Genomic DNA, 15,929 nt, shown 5'->3' with positions numbered 1-15,929 from the left:
AAATCAGAAATTCATCTGCTATGGATCTATAACACCTCTACGAAGTCATCCTTATAGATCTTAAAGGAATATTCATGAATGTTGGTTTGATCTTCCTAACTATAAAAAAGCCAACCAAATACGAGTAAATAATGTGCATGAGTAGGAGGATTAAGTCGACTTTGGGCCACTTTGACCGATTGAATCGAGGTGCTGCCATGTGCAATTACTGACCTTCAAAGCGTGACATCACACATTATGTCATAAGTCAGACCTCCTTTCAATGATATAATCATGTCACAATCCAAGAAGCCACACCTCTTTTCTTGGAACAGCGGCAGAAGATAAAATATTATTCATCTTAAGTCAGCAGCCAATCACATCCCAATGTTTGACTGGCCATTTAAACGAAACAACCAATTAAAATTTCGCCCCAAAGCCGTCATCTTGCTAATGGGCAAAAGTACCCACACAATCTGAATTTTATGCCATGTTCAAGAGTATCGTAATGATTAGTGTTATTTATCGAAATACGTAAACTTCATTTAAATTGCGTAAATCGGCATCATGTTGAGAAGTACTCAAATTGTCTGAATTTTAGCCGGTCGCTGTGACCGAGCGGTTCTAGGTGCTTCAGTCTGGAACCGCGCTATGTAACTATTTAGTTGTCTAAATTGTATGTCGAAGAATGCGTCAGCAACACATTGTTATGTCAAGTGTCACAACGTTATTTTCACAAATAAAATTATACTATGTGAAGAAACGAATCTGACCAAGCCTGTAACTGTACAAAACAAATGTTGGCTAAAATACTGCGGTAAACAGGAAAGCAATGATGGTTGACATAAAGAAGTAGACAGGCTAATTACTGTTTGGTAGCTGTAGCCTACTGGATGTGCGCAGTTAATGTGTGACTTACGCTTGATATCTAAAACATGACTGTGGTCTCTCAAATTAAGTGCCATTTCCAGGTCTAAATTATCTGTATTATTGTATGCCAGTACTTGGCATAGCTGTTTCCCCTCTCTAAGTAACAGTGATACCATTGTAGCTCTTGCATTCTCATTGCCCCAGGTGTGTGTGTATCAGCTGGTTTTGTGGAACCAGCGCCATGTTGAGGCGAGGTGTAGCCAAGGGTCACAATGGAGGGTGGTATGGCCGACTGACCTGAGTTGGCATGAATTAATTAGAGCCAGCATCTGAAGAGTCATGAACAGCAGTGGACAACCGTTGGTCTAGTGCCAGAGTCACACAAAGTGCGGTGGTGTAGCTAGTTCGCCTGTCAGTGTGGATGGCCCATGTAGTTACCACTGTAAGCTGGCTCCACCTAGAAGGACTATAGGGCGGTCGCTGTCGCCATTGGACAGCCAACCTCCACAGAGTGATGCAGTTCAGAATGGCAAGTGAACAAGGATGCTGCAAGGAACTTGAAGTATGAGAGCATCCAGCTGGACGGGTGCATCAGGAAGCTAGGAGCAGAGCAGCGTAGCAGGCTTGTGGTGGCTTGGTGTCAAGGGGCTTCGTTTCAGCTGGAGCAGTGGACGGTGCTTGGCTTCACTGTGTCAGGGAATACAGCACAACCAGGAGTCAAAAGTTGCTTGCTGTGTGTTGTTTTTGGATATGACAGTTATAGAAAAATGTGTCTAGCGTGACCAGTGAACTTGTAATGCAGGTAGCTGACCAACGGAAGTTGCCAGGAAGTTATGTTTGTGAATTACAAAGGGCCGCTGTTGAGTCTGGAGTGTTCAGCTGAAAGGCTCTTATTGATTAAGTTGCATTTAGTGAGCATTTTTATCTGACTTTGCTGTTGATTTTCATTACGTTATTGTCCTTATCCTTTGGTTGGTTTTGCTGTTGATTTTTTCGCTTTTGTATTGCCAGGATAGTGTTAAGTGAGGTGATAGCTTTGGTTGGGTACATTTTAGGACTGAGTTTTGGAGTAAGTTCATTTCTTGGGTAGTATCATGTTCTCCCTTTTTTTGTGTATTTCTATTTGTGGCATGTTTATTCACGACCCTTATATTGTAAGGATGGATAAGTTCAGAGGGGCTAATTTACTGGTTTCTTGTTCTACGTATTAGAGGTTAAGTTGTGATTTTTTTGATGGATTAATCGATGCGCCATCATTTTCAAGCTAACTGAAGTAATTGCGGTACGATATTTAAAGGTGTCTTATTTTGTATTAGTTGTTAAGTGGCGATCTATTAAATGGAACACTGATTTCTTTGGTCATGTATGCACTCTGAGTTGTTAATATTGATGAATATGGGATGATCCTGTGATGTTGCAAGTAAATTTTGCTGATAGCTGGACGTGTTATCCTTGTACCTGATACAATCAAATCTGAGGGAAGTTCAGGTACAACTGAAACCGATGACTTTTTAAAAAATTAATGAAATCAAGATGAACAATAAAATCTGTTTTAAATCAGAGATTGCTGATTTTCTCCAAGAACATTATGTCTGTTTTTGTAGATATTAACCGCAGGATCAAAATGAATTTGCTCACGAAATTTTTATCAGCATTCCTTCTGAGTGACAGTAGGAAAAATATTCAAAAGTGGAACGCTAAAAGGAGAATTGGCAAAGATGCAATCTAAATATGGCAATAAAATATCTGACAGTTAGCAGAAATGTTTTAAAATGTAGATTAAAGATGCTTCTCCTTAACAACTCCTTCTTTACAATAATGTATTTATTAAATATAAATAATCAGTAAACCCCCAATTGTTGAAAGAATCTAACTCCCATGTACAACAAAGCTTCAGAAATTACAAATGTGTTAATGTGTCAAATATTTGACTTTAAATATATAAGTGAGGAAAAAGTTTGGGAAAGGTATGAAATTATGCTTAAAGTTGGAAGTTGATAAATGCTCTTATCAAACACTGGGCGAATATAGTCTGGGAAGTTTGTGCTCTATTTTAAGCCAAATCAAACTTTCATATATCTAGATATTTATGATTTCATGTGACCTGAACTAAGTGTTGTACAGTGATGTAACTTTGCAGGTACATGCAATGATATTTTGAATAGTGTCTGTGCAGTGTCTTGTGAATAGAGATAGTAGCAAACAAGCAAATACGTTTCGAGTACATCTCTCTGTATAATAAAGTACAGTGTATTTGTGAATGTACATATATCTGGGATGTCCTCCCAAACCCCTGGAACGATTTCAACCAAATTTGTCACAGAAACAGCAGGCATCATGAGTACCAGCACTGTGGGGTTATAGCCTTCTGGCTTCAACAGCTGCAGAGAAACAGGTAAAAACGATGTTTTTTGAGCGCTACATATAGGCATGACGGGGGATTGTGTGGGAATAGTGTTGGCCTGCCTTACCACCCTGCTTTGCAGTGCATGCTACACATCAGAGGCAGGAAATGGTATTGCAGCCACCAACATGCAGGCTGCCCTGCAAAGCAGATGTGTTGTGTGGGAATAGTATTGGCCTCCTCTCCAACCCCTTTGCAGGGCCCATATGTACAGATGGGCAGAGGAGATTGTTAATGAGAGAGGGGGGAGGATGAGATGGACAGAGAAAATGGGGAGGAGGATAGTAGGATGGGAGGAGGTTATGGACAGGGGGTGGGGGAAGAAGGTGTGGTCAGTGAGAGAGGCAGAGGAGACTGACAAAGATAGGGTGAGGAGGAGATGGCGAGACTGAGGGTGAGTGAGGAGATGGACGTATAGAGCTGGGAGGATGAGGTGGGCAGAGAGATGGGAGGAAGGAAGAGGAAAACACTGGGAGGATGAGGTGGGCAGAGAGATGGGAGGAAGGAAGAGGAAAACACAGAGAGAAGGGAGGAGGAGGAGATGTCTGCAGTTCATCCATCAAATGTGTACATGAGTGGCTTTGAGGAAATGGCTTACATAGATACAGGGTGACAATTATTGAACTATATGATATAAAATGGTCACAACTTCTGAACGGTTTGCGTCAGGACGTTCAAACTGAACGGTTGGCTGCGGGACATGGTGGGACTTAATATGCTCATGCATGGTATGGTTTAGCAACGAAGTCCATTTTCATTTGGTTGGGTTTTGTCAATTAGCAAAACTGGCGCTTTGAGGGGGGGGGGCGGGGGTGAGAATCCACATCTCGTGATCGAGAAATCTCTTCACTCTCAACAGGTAACTGTGTGACGTGCAATTTCCAGTCATGGAATAATCGGTGCGATATTCCTTGATGGAACAGTGACTACCAAACAGTACATGAAGGTTTTGGAAGATGATTTCATCCCCATTACCCAAAGTGACCCTGATTTCGACAAGATGTGGTTCATGAAAGATGGAGCTCGACCCCATAGTAGAAGGAGAGTGTTTGATGTCCTGGCGAAACGCTTGGGGACTGCATAGGCCTCGTTTAGCTGCCATACTCTCCGGATCTGAACTCGTTTTTGTGGGGCTATATTAAAGACAGGGTGTATAGTAATAACCACAAAACCGTTGCTGAACTGAAAACACTTTTCGTGCTTGTATCAGTCTACATTTTTTGTTCTCTCTCTGTTTCCGTTACCATTACTATTTTGCTGCCCAAATAGCGAAACGTATTTGCTGCTTTTAGTCACTTATTTATAATTTAATTTCCTCTACGTCGTTTGATTTAATTCGACTACATCCCACTACCCTCATTTCACTTTTGTTGATTTTATCTTTCAATCTCTATCCAAGACGCTATCCATACCATCCCGCTGATCCTCGTTTCCTTTGTCTGTACTGCAGTTTATTTCATAAATTTCTTCTTTGTTTCCTTTTCTGCTTGCTCAATGTGAAGACTGAGTAGGCTACATTCCTGTCTTATTCCCTTCTGAGTTACGGTCTTCATTTAATGTCTTTCAGCTCTTATAACTGCAGTTTGGTTTCTGTACAAATTGCAGACAGCATTTCGCTCCCTATATTTTATCCTTGCTGTTTTCAGAATTTCAAAGAGTGTATTCCACTAAACATTGGCAGAAATTTCCTCTAAATCTTTAAAATACTATAAATGTTGGTTCGTACTCTTTTGCCTTTCTCAGATATGTCGTAGGCTGGTTACTCCTTCGCGTTTTGCTACATTTCTTCTTAGCCCTTTCTGATCTTTTCCTAGGTAGTTTTCTACCATATTTTCCGTTATTGTGTAAATAATCGTTTGTGACTATTTTGCAGCTCTGACATTAAACTGGTGCTCTGGTAATTTTTTCAATTCTCAGCACCTTTTTTCTTTCGAACTGGAATGATTACAGTCTTGAAGTTTGACGGTATTTCTCCTGCCTCACTTATCTCACTTGTGAGGTAGAATAGTTTTGTGAGGAGCTCTTAATTCTGAGAGAATGTCGTCTGCTCTATGTGCTATCAGTACTCTGTTAAATTCATTTAGTGCTTTCATATCTCCCATCCCATCTTCTAATACTTCCTCTTCGCTTTACATAATACTGCGTTCACCATCGCTTCCTTTGTGTAACACTTTTATATGTTTCCTGTATGTGTGTAGGTGTTATTTCAGCTATATACCTAAAAAAAAAAACTTTGTCGGTTCAGTTTCGTATTCCCCAGTTTTTGTTGCTGGGCAATTTCCTCTAATTTATGGAAAGTAGTATACATTGAAAGTGTTTTAGGAAAATTATTGGGTAGTGGTATTGTGGTGGTATTGTGTTGCATCGTGTTCCTATACTCGTCCCGATATCATCACGCTGCAAAATCCAGCGTAGAACGTGGACCATAAATTTGCATGAGCCGACAAAAACGAGAGAAGATGCAAATCGTAAGCGCGTCGATGGTAAACGGCTTCCCCAGCGAGCACTGGCGCCACAGTAGTAGTGAGACAAATTCTGGGCGCCATATTTCAGCAGACCGCCCACCAGACCGCACGCGATTTATTTGCGGAAGACAACAGCGACGAAAACGCCATAAAACACTGGTCACACACAAAGCCGACCGCGCTACGTTTAATTACAGCGCAGAGGGGGGGGAAAGCGTACTCTACACCTGTCTGTCGCGTTATCCTCAGCCAAAACATTTACTCCGTATGTTATTTGGGAGACAATGACCCTGCATCCAACTGCAATTACTCAGCACACATCGCTGTAATTATAATCGCAAATTTCCGATACACCTGTGATAGGAAGTTCTCCGCTGTTTGTGAAAATTGTAGCAGCTAACGGAAATCAAATATCCTGTCATAACAGGAGACAGGCAGTTTGAACTATAAAACCGTACACAGTAACACACCTCAGCATGGACACATCACAAGCTGTCTGATGCAGTGGACAACTGACACCAGGAATATAGATGAGCGTGCGGCACAGGCTAATGTGACAGTGTGATTCGTGGGGTCGTTATATGACACGTGCTATGAGCTAAGTTGTGTACAGTGTGTCTGGTGGCCAGGGGTGTACGCTTCTTATCACGAGCTGCCTCTTCCAGTGTACAAAAGACACCCGGGATCTTTTCGGGTGTGTGGCAGAACTGCATGCGCCGTTGCAATTCGATACACTGAGACTGGCGGTCGTCGCTTTGAACGAATATTACGGCCTAGGTTAGTGTTATGCGATGTGCACCGTGATGTCCATAACACAATAAATATGCATATCCGACCATTGTTTTCCTATCTCAATGTAATCGGTTGCGCCTGCCGCCGTGGTCGAGCGGCTCTAGGCGCTTCAGTCCGGAACTGCGCTGTTGCAACGGTCGCAGGTTCGAATCCTGCCTCGGGCATGGATGTGTGCGATGTCCTTAGGTTAGTTAGGTTTAAGCAGTTCTAAGTCTAGGAGACTGATGACCTCAAATGTTAAGTCCCATAGTGCTTAGAGCCATTTTGTAATCGGTTGTGGCCCCACTATCAGCTGTTTCAGTTTGACCCAAAAGGTTTGGGGCTCCCTGTATATTCGTAAGATTATACCGACATTGTGAGCTCACTGCCTAAGCTTCTTCTTTTGATTTCATTTTTTCTACTACTTCTTAAATTGTTCGTTGTCTTTTTCCAAATGATGGATTTATTTTATTTATTGCATTCTAAAAACCTGCCCTTTTTTATGTCTGAGGCAGGATGTTTAATACATTCACAACATTCAAAAATTCTCTACATAACAGTAGTTTTTAAAATTCCTAACTGTAATTATGCAATAATATATTCATTTATACAACATAACCAAACAACAAGCATTATTAAAATTATAATTAATTGGCATGCATGTGAAATGAAATAAGCAATGAAACAGAACAACAAAAGCGAATGTATTAAGTTGCTTATAATGAGGATTTCCCTTAATGCTCTTCCATTATCGGCTGCCTCGGTACGTATTCGAGTTTGGTCAGCACTGAATGGGATATAACCTACACTTACTTGTGCATTTCGTGCAAATGTTTTTCCTATATAGGCTATTTGTATTCTACAGCGAAGATTACAGTTAATAGCGACAAGACAATTAATAGCGAGTATACCCGGCGGGGTCAGGGATTTTCTCTGCCTCGTGATGACTGGGTGTTGTGTGTTGTCCTTAGGTTAGTTAGGTTTAAGTAGTTCTAAGTTCTAGGGGACTGATGACCATAGCTGTTAAGTCCCATAGTGCTCAGAGCCAATAGCGAGTATAAGCGCACAAAAATACAAGTAAAGGCAGAAACGCTTCAGCAAAATGTGTCTGCTCACGAGTTTTTTGCGAGATAATTGCGGGTGTGTAATCATACGACGCCGCAGACTCCAGTATGAAATGTGGTTCTAGTTCACATATATATGAAGGGTAAACGTTTCAATTACTACGCCTTAACTTCCACCCACGGTCTATGTTGATAAGAAATAAAGTAATGCTTCAGTACGCTGCATGCTACAAGTTGCTGTACTTTTATATCTGCTTAAGGAGGTATTCCACATTACAGCTTGTCTTTCCTTGCAGATAAAATTGAGAGAATTATTTAAAATAATTGAAAATATGCTGTGCATGAGTATGAGTTTGCCTTAGGAAAGACACATTACAGATACAATGCCACGATGTGGTTAAGAATTTTACACACATCAATATGTAATTAGATGTTTTAGTACATTGAACCACTGTTACTTTTAAATCTTTGGTCCATCGCTTTTATGCTCTTTCATTGTATCAGATCCTAGTTGTTATTGTGCATCTGTTTGGAGGCTCGATGACCATAAAATACTACTGTCAAGTCAACGTAAAAAGGAGTAATAAATATTCGGTCGGTCTTCGTAAAAAAACAGATCCGAAAAGCCACACGATGCGATGAGGAATCTATCGCTTTGACTTCAAACACTGTGAGCACAGGATTCTGTTACATCTGACTGAAAAATATAAAATCGTTAACAAATCCAATGTGTTAATGCTAAGGGGTTCGTACAATAACTCCAGATACCGATATTTGTGAATGAAAATGTTATTATTCCACAGAGTCTTAGAGAACATACGTCTTCGCACATCGAACGTTAAAACGGAAGTGAATCATAGCAAGAGGTAGTATCTGCTTCCTAACGAAAATCGTTTGTTTCTTTAAAAAAAAAATGGACGTAGTTCTTCCTACAGAGGTTTCCTTTCTATGTTTCATACATGTAGTCTTTGAATTTTTCATTAATGTCAATTTTTTAATCAATGATATTATACAGTGCACTGGTCATGATGAAAGGGTTATTACAGTTTGAAAGTTTATTCGTAACAAAATAAAGAATACAACGTCTTTTTATAAAATACGCTTTACTGCCTCCCGGAATTCTGGAAGTTACGGTTTAAAAACATCCCAGTTCCAAGATCCAGCTGAAATTTGCGACAAGGCTCTGTTTAAAAAGAATGGGTCAATATAGTCGCAGGGTCGAGCCGCTCATATTTGCTTTCACGCCGTAAAGCTAAATCGCTGCAAATAATAATCTGTAGCTGTGATCCTGCAGTCAAATAGTCTGTGTATTGCCTAGAATTGCGAGTTAATGAAATCCACAGTAATACGAAATAAAAGTTAAATGAATACTTTAATAACAAGGGTTCTATTCTAACTCTTGTCATTAATGCGGTCGATAGAGAATTATATTGAATAATCTTCATTCAAGAAAGGGTATCTCAAATGCAGTTACGATATGCAGTTAAGATACAGACGGAAGTATCTTCATCAAATACAGTAAAGTTAGGTTGAAAGGGCTATGAGGTTAGTAGCAAAATCCCCAAACTAAATTTTAATCAAAGACATGCGTATTTTAAGTCAATTTCGTGATCACAATACACGAAATATTGACTAGCTGAAAACAGCTAAGAGTTCAACATTACGATTAACAGATTATTACACGTGAAACAAAGAAAAATAACTCTGTCTACTGCCAGTTTCGTAATACAAGCGTAAAAACTTACGAGTCCTACCATGGGGCTCACTCAGACGTCTAGAAATACACGTTCCTTCAGATGTTAAAGTATGGTAGTGGCCATTGACCGCCCAGCATCAAACACCTCCACCATCGAAAACTACTTGTTACCACAGGAAGGTTTGCCTCTTTCCAGAACGAGTAGAAGTGCCCAGAATCGTTCCCTTGAGCTCTTCACTCGAGGAAGTCCCAGTCTCCACTTGACTCCCGTAGTGCTCCGCTGCTGTCCGCTTTTCATTGTCTGAAGGCTGTCCTCACCAAAAATATATCGTTCTTAAGTTCTACAGACATGATTTGATCCAATTTGACCACTTCCCGGGCTAGACTAATATATTACAACAATATTTAAATAAAGAAATATTATAGACATTCGGTCACTCTCAGACCATTCACAAAAAATTTAAATAAAGGTTTCTCCATAGATAAATAAGCCAATATTCTCACGCAAGTGTGCTCACAAAAAATGACAACAATATTGTTTGAAAAATTATTTAGGCCTGCTTGTAAGAAGCGTCGTTTGGAACTCTTTTACAAAAGTGGTGTCAGCTAACACAAGCGACTGACAACTTTTTATACTACTATGATTTTGTGTTATCAGTTGTAATTAATATTTAATTAAAGTTACTGGCAAAACAGTACAATGTTTATTAAATAAACTCGCAAGAATGACAAAATGTCAGGTATTCATGTTGTAATCATTTGCTGTGTAATTGTGAAGTATACCATGCTGTGACAAACATTTGCATGATGAAAAGATATAAGAAAACGTAATAAATCGAGAAAGACGATAGATACAGGTATATAGCTTTCAGAGATGATAGCTATAATGCAGTGCTATCATTTGATGTATGTCGAAATAGCATGGAACGTTTAAAAGTTGTTAATTCAAAGGTTCATTGTGAAAATGTTTATTCGCTGTGAAATATTAACTACTGTAGTACTGTTGTGTCACTGGATGGGCCTCATTCTTCTAAGACTGCAGATGTATTCAGATTTACTGCAATACTTGACTGAATTATTACAGAATCTTGAACAGCTGTAAGAAGCCATCTTTCAGTTTATCTGAAACTAGGCCACTGCTGGGAGCATAGCTGGCTCTGTTACGCGATCGACGCGTCGTCCAAATTCCGCATACCGGGATTTTCGCCACATCCAGCCCTTTGCTGACGCCCTTGTACCTGGCTCGCCTGTTCCGGCTGCTGCGATTTGCCCAGCCGTGGTGCTTTGTCTGGGGCTGCTACACCGCTCCCTGAGCCCCAGGCCCCTACAAGCAAATTTACCTTACTTGCTACCAATTCAAGGCGACCAAATTACTCGCTTACACACGACTAACGTTACAAATTACTTAAATGGGAATGGGGCATGGATACATGACTAGATTTAGAATTCTTTCGTTTGTACATATTTACACATAACAAAATATGACTCTTTTGTGCAAGAAGTTCGCGCGTTTAATGATTTCCTCAATCTGGAATCATTTTGACTGTAGTCCGGACAGGTACTTTGGATTATTGACCTGTTTTGGGGCATGAGGAAAACCAGGCATTATAGCTCCAATCTGAACTTTAAGGCTTTCCCATTTTCAATGCTATTGATTACATGACTTCCAGTATGTACTACATTTACACTGAAGCGCCAAAGAAAATGGTATAGACATGCATATTCAAATACGGGTATATGTAAACAGGCAGAATACGGCGGTGCTGTCAGCAACGCTTATACAAGACAAGAGTCTGGCGCAGTAGTTAGACCGGTTACTGCTGCTACAATGGCAGATTATCAAGATTTAAGTGAGTTTAACGTGGTGTTATATCGGCGCACGAGCAATGAGGCACAGCATCTCCAAGGCAGTGATGAAGTGCGGATTTTCCCATACGACAATTTCACGTGTGAGCTGTGAATATCAGGAATCCACCAAAAACATCGAATATCCGACATCGCTGCGGCCGGAAAAAGATCCTGCAAGAACGGGACCAACAACGATTGAAGACAATCGTTCAACGTGACAGAAGTGCAACCCTTCCGCAAATTGCTGCATATTTCAATGGTGGGCCACCAACAAGTGTTAGCATGTGAACCATTCAATGAAACGTCGTCGATACGGACTTTCGGAGCCGAAGCATCGATCGTGAACCATTGATGACAGCACGGCACAAATCTTTACGTCTTGCTTGGGTACGTCAACACCGACGTTGGGCTGTTGATGACTGGAAACATGTTGCCTGATCGAACGAGCCTCGTTTAGAATTGTATCGACCAGATGAACGTGTATTTGTAGGAGACAACCTCATGAATCCATGGACTGTGCATGTCAGCATTGGACTGTTCAAGCTGATGGAGGCTCTGTGATGGTATGGGGCGTATGCAGTTGGAGTGATATGGGAACCTCTTATATGTCTAGATATGACTCTGACAGGTGACAAGCACATAAGCATCCTGTGTCATTACCGGCGTCCATTTATATCCATTGTACATTCCGATGCACTTGAGCAATTCCAGCACGACAATGCGGCGCCCCAAACGTCCAGAATTGCTACAGAGCGCCTCCAGGAACACTCTTCTGAGTTTAAACGCTTCCGCTGGCCACCAAACTCACCCCCACATGAACATTATTAGGCATATCTAGGATGCCTTGCAACGTACTGTTCGGAAGAGATTACAACCCTTGTACTCTTACGGATTTATGGACAGACCTGCAGGATTCATGGTGTCAGTTCCCTCCAGCACTACTTCTGCTATTGGTCGAATCCATGCCACGTCGTGTTGCTAAACTTCTGGGCGCTCTCGGGGGCCCTACACGACATTACGCAAGTATACCACTTTCTTTGGCTCCTCAGTGTATATCCCTGGTCTCCTTAGACCTAGGTTGTCTGTAACAGAACCCAGCATCGTTTGCACTCGTTCTGGAGGGCGGAAGAGACATTCTACACACATCAAAAATTGTTTCTTATCACGTCGGTTCCCAGAACTCCTAAATAGAGACTTTGACTGTGGATATTGTATCACAAACGCAGTCCCTTTGACTGTTCAGAGATGTCACTAAACTCATCCAAAGATGTAAACAACCATGCATGAGCAGCGCCTATTAGACGGAGAGAGTCCCACAGTCGATCAGTTCCAGTCATTCCACCAGGAAGGAGGTACATGGCTCGCGTTGCCTGTAGTTCAACCATGCCTAGATGGTCAATACCGCGGTTCGAACGCATCCGCATTGTTACTTTGTGCCAGGAAAGGCTCTCGGCAAAGAAATGTCCAGGCGACTCGGAGTGAACCAAAGAGATATTGTTCGGACATGGAGGAGATACACAGAGACAGGAACTGTCGATGACATGCCTCGCTCAGGCCGCCCAAGGGCTACTACTGCAGTGGATGACCGCTACCTACGGATAATGGCTCGGCGGAACCCAGACAGCAACGTCACCGTGTTGAATAATGCTTTTCGTGCAACCACAGGACGTCGTGTTACGCCTCAAACTTTGCGCAATAGGCTGCATGAAGAGCAACTTCACTCCCGACGTCCATGCCAAGGTCCATCTTTGCAACCACGACACCATGCAGCGCGGTACAGACGAGTCCAACAGCATGCCGAACGGACCGCTCAGGATTGGCATCACGTTCTGTTCACCGATGACTGCCGCATATGCCTTCAACCAGATAATCGTCGCAGACGTGTTTGGAGGCAACCCGGTCAGGCTGAACGCCATAGACACACTGTCCAGCCACTGCAGCAAGGTGGAAGGTCCCTGCTGTTTTGGGGTGGCATTATGTGGGGCCGACGTACGCCATAGTTGGTCAAGGAAGGCGCCGTAATGGCTGTAAAATACATGAATACCATCGTCCGACCGATAGCACAACCATATAGGCAGCATATTGGCGTGGCAGTCGTCTTCATGGACGACAATTCGCGCCCCCATCATGTACATCTTGTTAATAACTTCCTTCACGGTAACGACATCGCTCGACTACAGTGGCCAGCATGTTCTCCAGACATGAACCCTATTAACATGCCTGGAAGAGATTGAAAAGGGCTGTTTATGGATGAGGTGACCCACCAACCACTCTGAGGGATCTACGCCGAATCGCCGTTGATGACTGGGACAACCTGGACCAACAGTCCCTAGATGAACTTGTGGATAGTATGCCACAACGAATACAGGCATGCATAAATACAAGAGGACATGCTACTGGGTATTAGAGGTACCGGTGTGTACAGCAATCTGGACCACCACCTCTGAAGGCTTCTTTATATGGTGGTACAACATGCAAAGTGGGGTTTCATGACCAATAAAAAGAACAGAATTGATGTTTATGTTGATCTCTGTTTCAGTTTTATCAGAGTACCCGATTTGTACAAGCGAAGAGCGATGATGACTAAGCTCTGCTAATAAGCTACCTGCATCTTAGGTAATTATAGCCCTATGAATGAGAATCCTTAACACGCCATTCCATGTAAGCACAGCCTGCACTATTATGGAGTCTGCAACCAGCTTGCACATTGCCTTGTTGAGAACTTGGGTCCTTCATGGGATCTGCGCCATAGTTGAAACTTACCGCCACCTCTTATCAACTCAAATCGAGAGTCATCTGACCAGAACACGGTTTTCCAGTTGGCTAGGGTCCAACCAATATGGTCACTAGCCCAGTAGAGGCGATGCCGACAATGTCCTGCTGTTAACAAAGGCCCTCTCGTCGGTCGACTACTGCCATAGCCTATTAAGGCTAAGTTTTTCCGGACTGACCTAACGGATAAGTTGGTCAAAGGTCCCACATTGATTTATGCGGTTAATACGAAATGTTGCTTGTCTGTTAGCACTGATAACTGTACGTCAACGCTGCTGCTCTCGGTCGTTAAGCGAACTTCGTCGCCCACTGCATTGCTCATGGTGAGAGGTTATGCCTAAAATTTGGTATTCTCGACACACTCTTGACGCTGTGGATCTCGGAATACTGAATTCCCTAACGATTTCAGAAATGAAATGTTCCATGTGTTTAGCTCCAATCACCATTCTACGTCCAAAGTATGTTAATTCCCGTCGTGCGGCCGGAAACCTTTTAACGTGAATCACCTGAGCACAAATGACAGCTCCACCAATGCACGGCTCTTTTATACCTTCTAATCACCTGAGCACAAATGACAGCTCCACCAATGCACGGCCCTTTTATACCTTCTGTATCCGATACTGTCGCCATTTGTATGAATGGATGTCGTTTTCGCATGACTTGACACCTCAGATGCCTGTTGTCTGATGGTTGAAATGAAAGGAAATGATCGTAAGGCACTGATGGTCAGAATAGTCAGGTCTTATCAGATGATGCAACACTGGATGACAAACGTGTTGATGATGAGAACAATACAAAACCCAGTCCTCCAGCGGAGAAAATCTACGACCCGGTCGGGAATTGAACCCGGATCAGCTCCATGGCAGTCAGACGCACTGACTTCTCAGCTAAGGGGGCGGACTCTCTGCTTGCTGTGAGGAGGTGACTAGCATACAGTAGCGGCAGTTGGAGGTCCTTGTCGATTGAGGTCGTGTGTGTGCTCCGCGCTGGCCTAACATTGCTGGAAGGCGGCGGCCTCGCGTAGGGAGTGCTACCGGCGCAATCAACTCCGGTTAAGAACTTGACTGTCATCTATCCTCCCGACCGATCAGGGAAGCAAACGTGCTTGGCGAACTGTTGCCTGCTCATGTCGTGGACTATGATGAGATCTTTTAGTAACAGGCATTAACTTTGTGCTCTTTTGCGTCATCTCCATCTACATCACACTCCGCAAGCCACCTGATAGTGTGTGGCGGAGGTCTGCTTTCGGTACCACTACCTGATCCCTCCAATCCCGTTCCACTCGCGAATAATGCGTGGAAAGAATAAATGTCGGTAAGTCTCTGTATTGGTTCTAATTTCTCGAATTTTCTCCTCGTGGTCAATATGCGAGATTTATGTGAGGGGAAGTAATATGTTGTCTCACTCCTCCTGAAAAGCACTGTCCCGAAATTTCAATAGCAAATCTTTCCGTGATGCACAACGCCTCTCTTGTAACATCTGCCAGTGGTGTTAGCTTAGAATCTCCGTAACCCTCTCTCTCCAGCTAAACGATCCCGTGACGGAAAGCACCGCTCTTTGTTGGATCTTCTCTATCTCCTCTATCACTCCTACCTGAGAGGGATTCCATGTGGATGAACAACACTGAAGAATCGGACAAACAAGAGCCTTATAAGCCACTTCTTTCGTGGATAAGTTACATTTCCTTAAGATTCTTCCGATGAATCTTAGTCTGGTGTCTGTTTTTTCCACTATCTGTTTACGTGGTAATTACACTTAAAGGTCGCTCTGGACGGCAAACGCTGTCTCCAGCTGTTTGTCATCAGTGTTGTAGCTGTACAGTAGTGGATTTCTTTCACTATGTATGCGCGATATATTACATTTATTTACGTTCAGCGTCAACTACCAGTGCCTGCACTATTCATCAATCCTGTGCTGGTCGTTCTGCAAATTCTTACTATCTTCTGGAGTTGCTACTTTGGTATAGACAACTGCATCGTGTGCGAATAGCATTAAAGAGCATCCGTCGCTTTCGACTAGATCATTTATATATATTGTAAACAGCAACTGTCCTATCACAC

This window comes from Schistocerca serialis, chromosome 2, assembly GCF_023864345.2.
Source record: "Schistocerca serialis cubense isolate TAMUIC-IGC-003099 chromosome 2, iqSchSeri2.2, whole genome shotgun sequence".
Lineage (NCBI taxonomy): Eukaryota > Metazoa > Arthropoda > Insecta > Orthoptera > Acrididae > Schistocerca > Schistocerca serialis.
This window is presented reverse-complemented; position numbering follows the sequence as displayed.